The following is a 16341-nucleotide window of genomic DNA, read 5'->3' on the forward strand; positions in this document are numbered from 1 at the left end:
AAATTATTCTTTTCATTATCGTTATGTTATATAGTTTAAGACCATAGGGTTGTAACAATATTAATAGCGGTTAGCGGAATGCGGCTATAAGCTTCCCAACTTTAATCACATACTCAGACTTTAATTCTTCAATCCCATACAGCTTATTTTAATTACTCCTTGATTTATTATCCAATACAGTGCATTACTTACATGCCATATACTGATGTCTTGTCTTTTAACCTTTTTAGTCGTTGGCATTGCGAGCGCTTTTAACAATGCAACTGTCATTTTATTTTACCTGAATTTAGAATGCACTCTCTTCTATAATATGTTTTGCATGCTATATCTCTTCCATGATGTGTTATATATGTTATACCTCTTCTATGATGTGTTATGTGTTATATATCTTCTATGATGTGTTATACGTGTTATATCTCTTATACGATGTGTTGTTATACATGATAATAAATAATGATAGATCGATCCGCCTACCAAATCATGTGCCATGACGTCCTGTTAACCTCCGACATGCAGTATTTGGAGAAAAAAAAATATGTTTTAGTTTAAGTGATATGTTTACTAAAAGCGATATGTATTATTCTTAAAAATGTAAAATTACAAAGTTGCATAAATCATACTGCAATATACATTATTTATATATGTAGTTCAAGCTCGTATATTAAAATGATCTAAGTGTTTCAGTTCAGTAAACAATAAAAATCAATTTTAAATCTGCTTGAGGACTTATTCTTGTTAATGGAAATTCGCTCCAAACAGATGCTAACGTATTTACCTTATCTTTATTAATTTTATCTGGCTTATTGTTATGCAGCCTTGGAGGCAAATGAATTAAAAATTAATAACAAAATCGTAAATAATTACTGTTTAGAAGTATTCTGTTGTACATAATAATTTTAAAGTTCTACTAAGTTCGTATGATGGAATTGTGATCAATGATGTATGTTGATGTAAGCATGTAAAATGCATGCTTAATATATCGGAAGATAATTATCTGAAATGATTATTTTTGTATTTCTTTATTATTAATTACATTTTTGTATCTCCATCCTTCCATCAGCTCAATGAGAATATAAAGAGTTAAACAAGTGTCTGAAAGATCCAGACGATAAATCATCATTGTTGGGACAAGCCAACATTAAAGTGTACATTTTCAAACTTTAAAATAATGCAGCCTGGGGTTCAATATTTCCTATACAAGAAATAAGTAATATATATCGAAGTTAGGGGGTTCTCCACACATATTCTAGAAATATTTATTTTTACATATATTTTTTAATTTCAATCTATCAACGGGACCTGCTTTTCTACATACCTTTATGCAAACAAGCACGTAATTGCCATCAACAGTGTCTATATCCAATTGATCGTAAACTCAAACACAAGTTTTTATCCATCGAGTTTTCCTCTGTTTTGGAAAAGAATAAATCAAATTCCTCCATTTAGACGATCTTGATATCGACTGTCGCTATTACAAGGCTCTCGTTGACTTATTTTCATCGTTATTGATCAACAAATCAACAAGTCAGTGTTATTGATCAACAAATCAACAAGTCATTACAAACTTTGTATATATTTATCATAATCAATGTATTATTGCGACAAGCAGCTTGTCGGAGGAAAATGGCGGACGTAAGCAATGTCATGTGTATGTCTAATTTACGCTCGCTAATTGGTTTATTGATCAGCGTGATTGAAAAGTGGCGATATGTCAATTAATTTATCATCTTTCCCTTGAATGAATAGTAGGCCTATGTCACAAAAAAGAACTTTAAAGGAACTCACAATTCTAATTCCCATATCTTTAATTACGTTTATAACCCATTTTCTCTATTAATCAGGATAAAATTCCAAAATTTGACACGTGTACTTGTTTTCCATTTCTAAATCAAACATCCATTCCAACTCTTAATATATAGGTATTTTTCTAACGCGCGCCATCGCTTATGTGAGATTTGTGCGATTTTATTCTTGTTTAATAGATAATAAATGTTTAATTCTAGTTCAACACGTCACTTAGTTATTGCTTACATTACAGTTCTTAAACGTGTTGCAAAAATATATTGGTGGAACTAGACATTTGTATTGACAATTAACCGTACCGACAACGCCAAGATAAAACCAAATCATTGAACTATTCATTTGTGCTGATAATTGATCATATCGACAACGTCAAGACATAACCAAATGGAGCAATTATTGATTTGTCTTGACAATTAACGACACCAACAACGTCAAGACATAACCAAATGAAAGGACTATTCGTTTGTGTTGACAATTAACCATAGCGACAACGTCGAGATAAAATCAAATGAGGAATTATTAATTTGTCTTGACAATTAATCATACTGACAACGTCAAGGCAAAAATCAAATGGGGGAATTATTCATTTGTCTTGACAATTAACCACTTGCGACAACGTCAAGATAAAATCAAATGAGGAATTATTAATTTGTCTTGACAATTAATCATACTGACAACGTCAAGGCAAAAATCAGATGGGGGAATTATTCATTTGTCTTGACAAAGAACCATACAGACAGCATCAAGACAAAATTAAATGGGGGAAGTATCTATTTGTCTTGACAATTAATACCGACAACGTCTGGACGACATATGCAGGTCATGCTTTTCTGAAGAGTTCATGGGACTGCAAATATCCTGCCTTTAAGATCCGGAGACAGCTAAAACTAAAAATAAAATAATTTAGAAAAATCCCAAGGATACCAAGGATATAAAGCGTTGCCATGGGAATAAGTTTATATTTGATGATAGAAAGTCGCCAAGGATGTGATTAGAATTTAATGTCAATTATCACAGCAAAGCAGTAATACCATATATAATATAAAATATCTTGCCGCTTAGAATCGGATTAGCTTCCTTGTAAAATACCTGAGTGTAAATCTTGTTTTTATATGCTCTTTTTTTTCTCCGTTAACTTTATAGTGTTACAATCGTGCAATATTATCCGATACTGAACTCGCGTGCAAATACAAATATTGCATTCACGTGCATAAAGGAAATACTTTTTATTGTAAAAAAAACAATGGACGCATACGACAGCACTTTTGATTTGTAAACAAATCATGTACACTCGCGTAGTAGGTGATTTACGTTGTGGTTGTTTAAATTTGTTTCTGAATGAAGTAAGGCAGATGTTTCGTGAACTGCCACATATCAGCTGCTTTGGCACATTTTGCGTTAACTTTTTGATACAATGTTTCGCATTTAGACTAGCTATACAACAGATGCAAGAAAGGGTCCTTACAAATAACATACAAGTGACAAGGCATATACTGTCTTCTGATCTGGCGTTAAGAATGGCCAAAAAATATACCTACAGTTTTGCATCCTGAATTTACTCAAAATGTACTTTCTTAGTTCTGCAAAGCCGAATTATATGAACCATGTCATAGGTTCTCAATCTTGATTACACATTTCGAAATTGTACTGTAATTTCGAATATAAGTGCAATTACATCCTCCTTACTGCACTCAAAATAAAATAAGCATTCAATTTTATAGCGTCTTTTTCATAATTGCAATTGAAAGACTTCATTTTTTTCCCACATTATGATTTCAAACATTCAATGACAGAAACAGCGACACATTTGCAGATGTCAACACGCTTCTCGCTTGCTTCTTCAATCCGATGTATTTCATGTGGAATTGTCACATATAAATCCAGTCAATAATCACGAAATTTCGTAGAATCGAAAAAAATACCAATATCTATTCATACTAGATCAAATGGAAAAGTTGTTACAATGTTCATTCATTCACAATAGGACTCCTAATTTCAATTTTAACTAGACACGCCATTTTCTTTCAAAAGTTATGTTGAGCGGGCGACTAAGTTAAAATTTATCTGGGCCGAGTTATGTACGCAATAATAATGTTGTTTTTCTGTAATGATGAATCTGCGCATGTGTATTTAGTTTGGAATAAGGCATACATTCGGTTACTTTGTTTCTTGTAGTGTATTTTGTTAATATAATTAAGCGTTAGGTAGAATTAATAAAAATGAGCATATAATAAAAAGGTTACTGCATTTGTATGGGAAAATATGAACTCGTTTCGTCTGATGTATATACTGCGCTCCCAAAGTCGTGCAGTATTTCCATTCAAAACCTCATTCATATTTTCCAATACAAATGCAGTAACCTATAATTCTGATACGAGAAATGGCCTGTACTGTACATATATCAGTCTCACAGACGGAATGAGAGACTACTGCGCCCCATCCGTCATGCTGTATGAATTCATTATGCATTTTTAATCTGCTACCTTGCAATCTTCACTACATTCTTAACGTAATGAATAACGTGGGGCAGTAAATATTTATAGGTTACTGCATTTGTATGGGAAAATATGAACGACTTTTGGGATGGAATACTGCACGACCTCGGGAGTGCAGTATATCCTTCCGACAAAACGAGTTCATATTTTCCCATACAAATGCAGTAACCTTTTTATTATATGCTCATTTTTATATTCTACCTAAGGTTTAATTATATAAACAAAATACACTACAAGAAACAACGTAAATGAATGAATGCCGTATTCCAAACTAAATACACAAGCGCAGATTTATCACTACACAGTGACATCATTATTAATGCGCACATAACTCCGCCCAGATAAATTTGAACTTAGTCGCGCGCTCGACATAACTTTCGAAAGAAAATGGCGTGTCTAGTTAAAATTGAAATTTGCAGTCATATTGTGAATGAATGCGTTTTGCAACAACTTTTCCATTTTATCTGGAATGAATATATTTTGGTATTTTGTTTCGATTCGACGAAAGTTTGTGATTTTGGACTGGATTTATCTGCGCAAATAATATATGAAATACATCGGATTGAAGTGGCGCGGGAGAAGCGTGTTTACGTCTGCAAATGTGTTTCTGTTTCTGTCATTGAATATTTGAAATCATAATGTGGAAAAAATATGAATTCTTTCAATTGCAATTATCAAAAAGGCGCTATGGAATTTAATGCTTATTTCATTTTGAGTGCAGTAAGGAGGATTTAATTGCACATATATTCGAAATTACAGAACAATTTCGAAATGTGTAATCCAGATTGAAAACCTATGACATGGCTCATGTAATTCGGATTTGCAAAATTAAAAAATTATATTTTGAGGAAATACAGGATGTAAAACTGTAAGTATATTTTATTTTGCCATTTTATCACCAGCTAAAGAAGACAGTATATGCCTTGTCACTTGTATGTTATTTGTAAGGACCTTATCTTCCGTCTTTTATGTAATGTAGCTAGCCTAAATTCGTAACATTGTATCATCGCGGAATGTGCCAAAACAGTTTTTTTGCAGTCCACGAAACAAGGTTTAGTTCACTGAGAAACAAATTTAAACAACCACAACGTAAAGAACCTCTTACGCGAACGTGCATGATTTGTGTACAAATCAAAAGTGCTGGCGTCTGCGTCCATTGTTTGTTTACAATAGAAAATAGTTTCTTTATGCACGTGAATGCTATATGTGTATTGTCGCGCATGTTCAGTATCGGGGATTACTGAACGATTCTGACAATGTAGTTAACTTGGAAAAAATGAGCATATAATAATGATACTTTCTTAACGTAGTGAATCGCGTGGGGTAGTAAATACTGATACTTTCTTAACGTAGTGAATAACGTGGGGTAGTAAATATTAATACTTTTTTAACGTAGTGAATAACGTGAGATAGTAAATACTGATACTTTCTTAACGTAGTGAATAACGTGGGGTAGTAAATACTGATACTTTCTTAATGTAGTGAATAACGTGGGGTAGTAAAACTGATTCGTTCTTAACGTAGTGAATAACGTGAGTTAGTAAATATTGATACTTTCTTAACGTAGTGAATAACGTGGGGTAGTAAAACTGATACTTTCTTAACGTAGTGAATAACGTGGGGTAGTAAATACTGATATTTTCTTAATGTAGTGAATAAAGTGGGGTAGTAAAACTGATACTTTCTTAACGTAGTGGATAACGTGGGGTAGTAAATACTGATATTTTCTTAACATAGTGAATAAGTTGGGTAGTAAATACTAATTTTTTCTTAACGTAGTAAATAACTTTGGTGGTAAATACTAATTTTTTCTTAACGTAGTAAATAACTTGGGTAGTAAATACTGATACTTTCTTAACGTAGTGAATAACGTGAGGTAGTAAATACTTATACTTTCTTAACGTGGGGTAGCAAATACTGATATTTTCTTAATGTAGTGAATAACGTGGGGTAGTAAATACTGATACTTTCTTAACGAAGTGGATAACGTGGGGTAGTAAATGTTAATACTTTCTTAAAGTAGTGAATAACGTGGGGTAGTAAATACTGATAATTTCCCTAATGTAGTGAATAACGTGGGGTAGTAAAACTAATACTTTCTTAACGTAGTGAATAACGTGAGGTAGTAAATACTGATACTTTCTTAACGTAGTGAATAACTTGGGGTAGTAAATATTAATACTTTTTTAACGTAGTGAATAACGTGAGATAGTAAATACTGATACTTTCTTAACGTAGTGAATAACGTGGGGTAGTAAATACTGATACTTTCTTAATGTAGTGAATAACGTGGGGTAGTAAAACTGATTCGTTCTTAACGTAGTGAATAACGTGAGTTAGTAAATATTGATACTTTCTTAACGTAGTGAATAACGTGGGGTAGTAAAACTGATACTTTCTTAACGTAGTGAATAACGTGGGGTAGTAAATACTGATATTTTCTTAATGTAGTGAATAAAGTGGGGTAGTAAAACTGATACTTTCTTAACGTAGTGAATAACGTGGGGTAGTAAATACTGATATTTTCTTAACGTAGTGGATAACGTGGGGTAGTAAATACTGATACTTTCTTAACGTAGTGGGAAACGTGGGGTAGTAAATGATGTTACTTTCTTAACGTAGTGAATAACGTGAGATAGTAATTACTGATATTTTCTTAATGTAGTGAATAACGTGAGATAGTAAAACTGATACTTTCTTAACGTAGTGAATAACGTGAGATAGTAAATACTGATACTTTCTTAACGTAGTGAATAACGTGAGATAGTAAATACTAATGTTTTCTTAACGTAGTGAATAACTTGGGTAGTAAATACTGATATTTTCTTAATGTAGTGAATAACTTGGGTAGTAAATACTGATACTTTCTTAACGTAGTGAATAACGTGGGGTAGTAAATACTGATATTTTCTTAACGTAGTGAATAACGTGGGTTAGTAAATACTGATACTTTCTTAACGTAGTGAATAACGTGAGGTAGTAAATACTGATATTTTCTTAACGTAGTGAATAACGTGAGGTAGTAAATACTGATATTTTCTTAACGTAGTGGATAACGTGGGGTAGTAAATACTGATACTTTCTTAACGTAGTGAATAACGTGAGGTAGTAAATACTGATATTTTCTTAACGTAGTGAATAACGTGAGGTAGTAAATACTTATACTTTCTTAACGTGGGGTAGCAAATACTGATATTTTCTTAATGTAGTGAATAACGTGGGGTAGTAAATACTGATACTTTCTTAACGAAGTGGATAACGTGGGGTAGTAAATGTTAATACTTTCTTAAAGTAGTGAATAACGTGGGGTAGTAAATACTGATACTTTCTTAATGTAGTGAATAACGTGGGGTAGTAAAACTAATACTTTCTTAACGTAGTGAATAACGTGAGGTAGTAAATACTGATACTTTCTTAACGTAGTGAATAACGTGGGGTAGTAAATACTGATATTTTCTTAACGTAGTGAATAACGTGAGGTAGTAAATACTGATACTTTCTTAACGTAGTGAATAACGTGGAGTAGTAAAACTGATACTCTCTTAATGTAGTGAATAACGTGGGTTAGTAAATACTGATACTTTCTTAACGTAGTGAATAACGTTGGGTAGTAAGTACTGATACTTTCTTACCGTAGTGAATAACGTGGGATAGTAAATACTGATAATACATAGGTATATAGCTGTCCATTCTAATTAAAATCAAAAGCCATTTATAATAAAAGTCCTTCTGACAGATACCGATAAATTCACAAAACTGCGTAAGTGTTTGTTCCGAGTCTGCTGAAAGAGCTAGTTTGATAAGGTATAGGGATTAGTTGAGGCCCTAGACTGAAGCTTACATGCCATATCAAACGAATTATTTCCTACGACTTGCATAAAAACTCTAATGCGGTTTGTGTTTGTTACATATCCAATTCTTTTAATCTTTCTAAATATCTTTAGCTGTACACTGCGAATAAAATTCAAAATAAATTAGAATTATGGAATTCCTATTCCGTGCATCGAAGAAATATTGACGCGCAGACGTAAATGAAAACACCTAAACAGTTCTAGTCTGAGTACGCAATACGGAAAAATGAAATGAACACCCGTATCAAACACCAGATTAACCAGAACATATTAAATGGGAATGTGATCAAGGTTAATATTATGCCGACATTTAGAAATCACCGTCTGTTTATTTGGAAATCATGACCAGCTTATTTGAAAATCACATCCTACTTATTTATTCTAACCTGTCAGAACACGTTTTGCTTTTTTTTGGGGGTGGGGGGGTGGGGGGTGAGTAGAAACATTATGTTCTAAATAAGGTTTCTCGCTTCACAAGTGTGAAAGCTGTCCTTTAATTGACAAATCGAAAGGTTAACGGTACATGACTTCGTATTGGTGTAAGGTCAGATCTCTGTCATGTCCGAAATCTCAATTTTAACCGGATAATCTGATATTACTATGTCGGAAAATTGTTTATAGATAGTCTTAGAACGATTACATATAAAACAGTGATAATGCCAGAATACAAGCAAACCAAGACACAACATATGTTGTGCCAAAGTCATCCCAGAAATGATTATAACAATCATATCAATCAACTATATTAGGCCTGGTGTCAAGATAATGTGCCTAGGTGGGACATGATGCTAGATGTCTGCAACATGATGCCCCTGTACGAGTCGTCACTATAAATTGCAACACTGCATACATTGTAGCGATATGACTAAAAAAATCAAGCTACATTAAAAATCTATACACCCCGCCCTCACTCTCTCTCTCTCTCTTGGCAAAACTGATTCGAGACCTTAGATAACCTGACGCGAAAAGAACATGCATCTAAATTAGCCTTTGTTTTACTATAATACATGCGATATTCCGTAAAGCCGCCTAAAACATATTATTTCAAAACTGATTTTGTACTTACATAGACAAAGAATATTTTATCAACGATTGTTATATTTATGTAGTGCACAAAAAAATCAAATATATGTTCACGTATTGAAACAAGAACTAAAGTATTCGCCATAAATTTTCCATAATATACGTCTTTGTACAAAATATGTAATAATTAGCAAATCCTGCTTTATAAAATATATACATCTGACTTCATCCTGGTATTTTTTAATATCTTCCTTGATATGTTACGTCCAAACTCTTTGTCTTTCTTGATATGTTACGTCCAAACTATTCGTCTTCCTTGATATGTTAAGACCAAACTCTTTGTCTTCCTTGATATGTTACTCCCAAACTGTCTTTCCTCGATATGTTACGTCCATACTGTCTTTCCTTGATATATTACGTCCAAACTGTTTGTCTTTCTTTGATATGTTACGTCCAAACTCGTTGTCTTCCTTGATAGGTTACGCACAAACTGTCTTTCCTTGATATGTTACGTGCAAACTGTTTGTCTTTCTTTGATATGTTACGTCCAAACTGTCTTTCCTTGATATGTTACTCCCAAACTGTCTTTCCTTGATATGTTACGTCCATACTGTCTTTCCTAGATATATTACGTCCAAACTGTTTGTCTTTCTTTGATATGTCACGTCCAAACTCGTTGTCTTCCTTGATATGTTACGCTCAAACTCTCTTTCCTTGATATATTACGTCCAAACTGTTTGTCTTTCTTTGATATGTTACGTCCAAACTCGTTGTCTTCCTTGATAGGTTACGCACAAACTGTCTTTCCTTGATATGTTACTCCCAAACTGTTTGTCTTTCTTTGATATGTTACGTACAAACTGTCTTTGCTTGGTATGTTACGTCCATACTGTCTTTCCTTGATACGTTACGTCCAAACTCTTTGTCTTCCTTGATATGTTACGTCCATACTGTCTTTCCTTGATATGTTACGTCCATACTGTCTTTCCTTGATATGTTACGTCCATACTGTCTTTCCTTGATATGTTACGTCCAAACTGTCTTTCCTTGATATGTTACGTCCAAACTGTCTTTCCTTGATATGTTACGTCCATACTGTTTGTCTTTCCTTGATATGTTACGTCCAAACTGTTTGTCTTTCCTTGATATGTTACATCCAAAATGTTTTTCCTTGATATATTACGTCCAAACTGTTTGTCTTTCTTTGATATGTTACGTCCATACTGTCTTTCCTTGGTATGTTACGTCCATACTGTCTTTCCTTGATACGTTACGTCCAAATTCTTTGTCTTCCTTGATATGTTACGTCCATACTGTCTTTCCTTGATATGTTACGTCCATACTGTCTTTCCTTGATATGTTACGTCCATACTGTCTTTCCTTGATATGTTACGTCCATACTGTCTTTCCTTGATATGTTACGTCCATACTGTCTTTCCTTGATATGTTACGTCCAAACTGTCTTTCCTTGATATGTTACGTCCAAACTGTTTGTCTTTCTTTGATATGTTACGTCCAAACTGTCTTTCCTTGATATGTTACGTCCATACTGTTTGTCTTTCCTTGATATGTTACGTCCATACTGTCTTTCCTTGATATGTTACATCCAAAATGTTTTTCCTTGATATGTTACATCCAAACTGTCTTTCCTTGATATGTTACGTCCATACTGTCTTTCCTTGATATGTTACATCCAAAATGTTTTTCCTTGATATGTTACGTCCAAACTGTTTGTCTTTCCTTGATATGTTACATCCAAAATGTCTTTCCTTGATATGTTACATCCAAACTGTCTTTCCTTGATATGTTACGTCCATACTGTCTTTCCTTGATATGTTACGTCCAAACTGTTTGTCTTTCCTTGATATGTTACATCCAAAATGTCTTTCCTTGATATGTTACATCCAAACTGTCTTTCCTTGATATGTTACGTCCATACTGTCTTTCCTTGATATGTTACGTCCAAACTGTTTGTCTTTCCTTGATATGTTACGACCATACTGTCTTTCCTTGATATGTTACGTCCAAACTGTTTGTCTTTCCTTGATATGTTACATCCAAAATGTCTTTCCTTGATATGTTACGTCCAAACTGTCTTTCCTTGATATGTTACGTCCATACTGTCTTTCCTTGATATGTTACGTCCATACTGTCTTTCCTAGATATATTACGTCCATACTGTCTTTCCTTGATATGTTACGTCCAAACTGTTTGTCTTTCCTTGATATGTTACATCCAAAATGTCTTTCCTTGATATGTTACGTCCAAACTGTCTTTCCTTGATATGTTACGTCCATACTGTCTTTCCTTGATATGTTACGTCCATACTGTCTTTCCTTGATATGTTATGTTCAAACTGTTTTTTTTTTACCTTAATAAGTTACATATAAACAGTTTATCTTCCCCGTGATATGTTACGTCCCCAATGTTTGTCTCCCTTGATACAAGTCCAAACTGTGTTTTCCTTGATATCTTAAGACCAAACTGTTTGTCTTCCTTGACATGTTACGTCCGTGATTCTTCTTCTCCTGAAAATCATTTATAAACCCATTTATGTGTATCTTTCTTTCTTGTCAAAGTACAAATCACCATGTCAATGTGCCGCCATATTTCTATCCGGCATTAGCATATAGTCTGGTTCCCACCTACTGCGAAGATTATTTTTTTTAATAGTATGAAACCCGACTACGTCTGCATTAGGAGATATTGATCGATTGGTAGTGCTGAATCCTAGTCACGAGACAGGCAATCACTGATTCAGAACTACGATACTTCTTTCACACGGTTTATTGTGCAACGTCATCATTCGGGATGTTTCCCAAAGGAAATGGAGAAAACAGTGAACGTCAGATTTAAGGCGTCAGCATCATCTTCCCCATTCAGCTAAATCTTCTGGCTGATGTTCCTATTCATATACATTTAAATATCTACAGTGAAGCAAAAAATATTTTCCCAGGTAGAAATCAGCAATATACACACATGCTATCTCTACTTTGATAAGCAATTATCGTTTCTCCACGCTGGCTTTGAGAATTCTGATCTAATTAATCGTCAGGTAAGCGGTCAGTGTTATTCATTGTCGTACCTGTCATGGCTCAAAAGAGTAACCGATTCTACGTTTAGTGTGCTTCAGAAGCATCAAGTTGCTGTATATGGCTGAATGTTTCCATTCCTAACCCAACAGCATCATGTTGCAGTATATGACTGAATGGTTCCATTCCTAACCCATCAGATACTGGATCTGGAACAGCCATATTTCTTCTGAATAAACCATCTACAAATTACAAGGCGATATAATTTCAAACGTAGTGGAACTGAAAAATAATGGTTGTTCGCCTGAAGTTATTTTAACTGTATGCATTTCGATACCATATGAAAGAGGGACTCGAGAAGTCGACTGTTATAATATGCACCCATGTCTAATAAGTACCTGATTTCCAGCAGGGAAGATGCCGATCCATAAATAACGTGGTTTTGCTAGAAATTATAAATAAATAAATAAATAAATAAATAGTTTTGATCATGATATGCCGTCACGTGCGTTACACAACGGGAGATATGGCTTTACTCCATTCCCAGTTGAACCTAAGGCAATAAGGCACAATACAAGTCTCCCATCCATTACTCATGCGTACATAGCTTATTCTAGATAGACATGGGATCTGTCCGATAATCTTCTTTAAAAACAAAAGGTCAAAAAGGGCTGACAGGAGTGAGAAGTGTCAGAGTTGGGTTTATGCGCCGTTGTAGGGTGAGTAAGTAGAATAAGCAGCATATTAGATCCTGATGTAATTGTAAATCATACACTACAATATTTCGGTGTTCTAAAATCAAATCGTTGCACCATACATACACTCAGTCCACACCTATAAGACGTTGGTGAACTTAAATGAAAAGTATTGCTCATTTAATAATAATAATAATAATAATAATAATAATAATAATAATAATAATAGTAATAATAATAATAATAATAATAGTAATAATAATAATAATAATAATAATAATAATAGTAATAATAATAATAATAATAGTAATAATAATAGTAATAATAATAATAATAGTAATAATAATAATAATAATAATAGTAATAATAATAATAATAATAATAGTAATAATAATAATAATAATAATAATAATAATAATAGTAATAATAATAGTAATAATAATAATAGTAATAATAATAATAATAATAGTAATAATAATAATAATAGTAATAATAATAATAGTAATAATAATAATAATAATAATAATAATAATAATAATAATAATAATAGTAGTAGTAGTAGCGGTGTTGTTGCTGATAGCATTATTATTGTTATTATTACATGAAGCTGGTATAGTCTAAGAGGTAATTACTCATCGTCGTGTGTTAAATTGTGCTCTCCACACTGATTATGCATAAACTTCGTGCAATTTGAAAAGCACAATTATCGAATATAAATACATAATCGCAAACTAATTAAATGAGCTGATTAGTACATAATTGATATCATTATATTGGTTCTAGAACCAATCAGTGTAGCTGACAGCAATTATGGAGAATACCACATAACACAGATTTGAAAGATACCAGTCTAGGTCAAGAACTCTCTACCATAAATGAAATAAAAAGATATATCAATTATAGGCCCTTTTCTGAAAAAAAGATCCACCACACGTTTGAGTAAGAAGTTGGTAGGTTATCGTGATTTTAAGAATTAGGAAAGGTCATATTGTGTATATGACCATGGGCGGCACATACGGCGTATTTCAGAAATGTTAAATGGACGCTCCCTCAGTGTGGCACAATTATGGAAAGTTGACAAGCTACAATGATGGAGGTGGTAGACATACCTGTCCTGGATACGGCTTTAGTACAGCGGATTAGTATTATAGAATAATAATATTCAACAAGTAAATAAAATAACATAAAATAAAAATAAATAATAAAAAAATGATGTAAATAAAAGTTGGATCATGCACAATTCCATTAACTGTTTGTTTGTCAAACGAATTATGCAATCTAGCTTATGTTTCTTATCAATGTGATAAATATATAGTTATTCAGCGTACTAACACAAGGATCGATATCCCAATTACAAACTAAATTACGAAACTATATATGGGATTTTATTTTCACATGAATTACAATTCGGTCATCTCGCTTTGAAAATGATCGATAGATTAAGTCAGCAAACGTTCCTTTCAACTGAAAGTAAGAAACGGTTATGAAGCCTCCAGCATGTAGCCATTTTTGTAGATGATTTATAATCATCCTTCGATATCACTGATCATGCCCGTTTGTGTTTACAAGTGCGCAGAAGTGTTCAATTTTGCAAAGGAAAATTCGATTAGAATGTTTCAACCATGGAAGTCCATTGAGTGTGTTTTTAAAGTGCCCCAAGTCTTCCTATTCTGACCAAACCATAGGTTACGTTGAGAGGTTGAGTACGGCCAGAGTCATATAATAAAACGGCAGAAGCGAAACTACGAGAATTTTCTATTTTGCTGCAGCTATGTAATGTTTTAACTTTCAACTTTCGAAAAATGTAACAATAAATCAATGGGACTGATAATTATCTGTCCTGTAAAGTGTACAGTTTGGTGATACAGCTGGTTCTTCATATATTACAGTGGATCAGAGGAAATGACCACGGGCAATTCGTCATTTTCATCAATTAACACAATAAACAATAGAACTGTGGAAGCCACATTTGTATCATATAACATTACTTACAGCTTGTATTCTTCTTCTTCCGCATGGAACCTCGTGAATACACGTCCTTCCAAGCACGATCCTTGAGGGCTAAAAGAGGACAGTTCCTAAGCCAGTCCGCACTTATGAAGATTCTTGCAAAATTCCATGTTTGGAATATATGGACTGCGTATGTTGATCGCTAGCGTGGTCAGTTTCTGTAACAGGCGACACTCTTTCACTCTGGTATCATGAGGCGGGATTGCCTCATTCTAATTTCTGTATATGATTAATTGCAATTGTCAAAGATTACTGGAGTATCCGATACAGTAACTTGTTGCTAGATGGCTTATTCATTTTGTATGTTCTTGTCCAGGGGTTGTTCTATCGATAGCTATCTCTCCAACTGGATACAGTATAGATCCAGAGCTGCTCCACTTGTTACAGAAATCAATATACTGTAGAACGATTCATTGAGTGTCTAGTTAGGTCTGACTATTGATCGGAGATGCTTTTGTCGTTGTTATTGCACCTTGAAAAGGAAATTGTGGAAATGTTCCAAAATCACATAAGTATACCCCACATGATGTACAAATTCATTTTTCTTCCTTTTTATTTTTCTTTCTGTGCCTGTTTGAACTCGAAATGGAATATCTACACTTGAATCCATATTGATATTTAATAGCACAAGATAGGCCCGGCCCTAGGGCCAGGCGAACGAGCCAACCGCCTTGGGCCCCGCGCTTTCAGGAAATCAACTCCGCAATGCAATTGCTTTTTTGCTGCCTTGGGTCCCGCATGCTGCCGTGAGCCCCGCACATCCTATTGCCGGGTATGGTACGAGATTCCACAATGGAAAGTTAACTCGACAGAGGCTCAGTCTGAATTTAAATGCCTTGGAGGAAAGTTGCTCCTCGTTGTCATTGAACTGGCTGGTTGACCATGGAATTATCACCCTGACACAATAATTAACGGGTAATGATTGCAACAGATTGAGCGTTGATCATAGTTACGCGGAAATAAGGGCCAATTAGCATACAGCTTTGCATACCACGAGACCAACCAAAAGATGTCCCACCTTATTGGATACAATTAGATAACTAACTCGTGTTATACGCCCTATACAACACTAAGAGTCGATGTGTTATATCACATGTTTTAAATACCGATAAGTTCATGTAAAGAAGGATACAGGACACACATTCATTCGCGTGAATATATAACGGTTGAATGAAATAAAATCTAAGCTCCTTATCAGAACATCAAATCCTATACCTATCACATCGTACTTTGTTAGCCTCTGAGTGAATAAGTTACACAAAAAGGGTAATTATAAGTACATCGTAGACGGACAGTAAACACCTAATTTCAGGTAGAGTGATCTACATTTGATTTCCCGAATGTGCCACAATATAAATTTCTGTTGTAGCTAATAGAATCTTAAAAAGGCGAAAAACTACATTATGCAGGGGAAACAGAAATTGGTATAGAA

General features: G+C 33.8%; 1 protein-coding gene across 1 annotated transcript in view; it reads right to left on the reverse strand.

Annotated features, from left to right (window-relative positions):
• The window catches only part of LOC149791293 (major facilitator superfamily domain-containing protein 6-like), a 112719-nt gene extending 96930 nt beyond the window's left edge, over positions 1 to 15789 (reverse strand). The window contains exon 1 of the mRNA XM_089969820.1: positions 14892 to 15789. The gene's annotated coding sequence lies outside the window, so the exon portion shown is untranslated. The remainder of the gene's footprint in view (positions 1 to 14891) is intronic.
• Between the last annotated feature and the right edge of the window lie 552 nt (positions 15790 to 16341).

The sequence above is a fragment of the Sinohyriopsis cumingii genome, chromosome 9, assembly GCF_028554795.1.
Source record: "Sinohyriopsis cumingii isolate HCF-2022 chromosome 9, ASM2855479v2, whole genome shotgun sequence".
NCBI classification, from domain to species: domain Eukaryota; kingdom Metazoa; phylum Mollusca; class Bivalvia; order Unionida; family Unionidae; genus Sinohyriopsis; species Sinohyriopsis cumingii.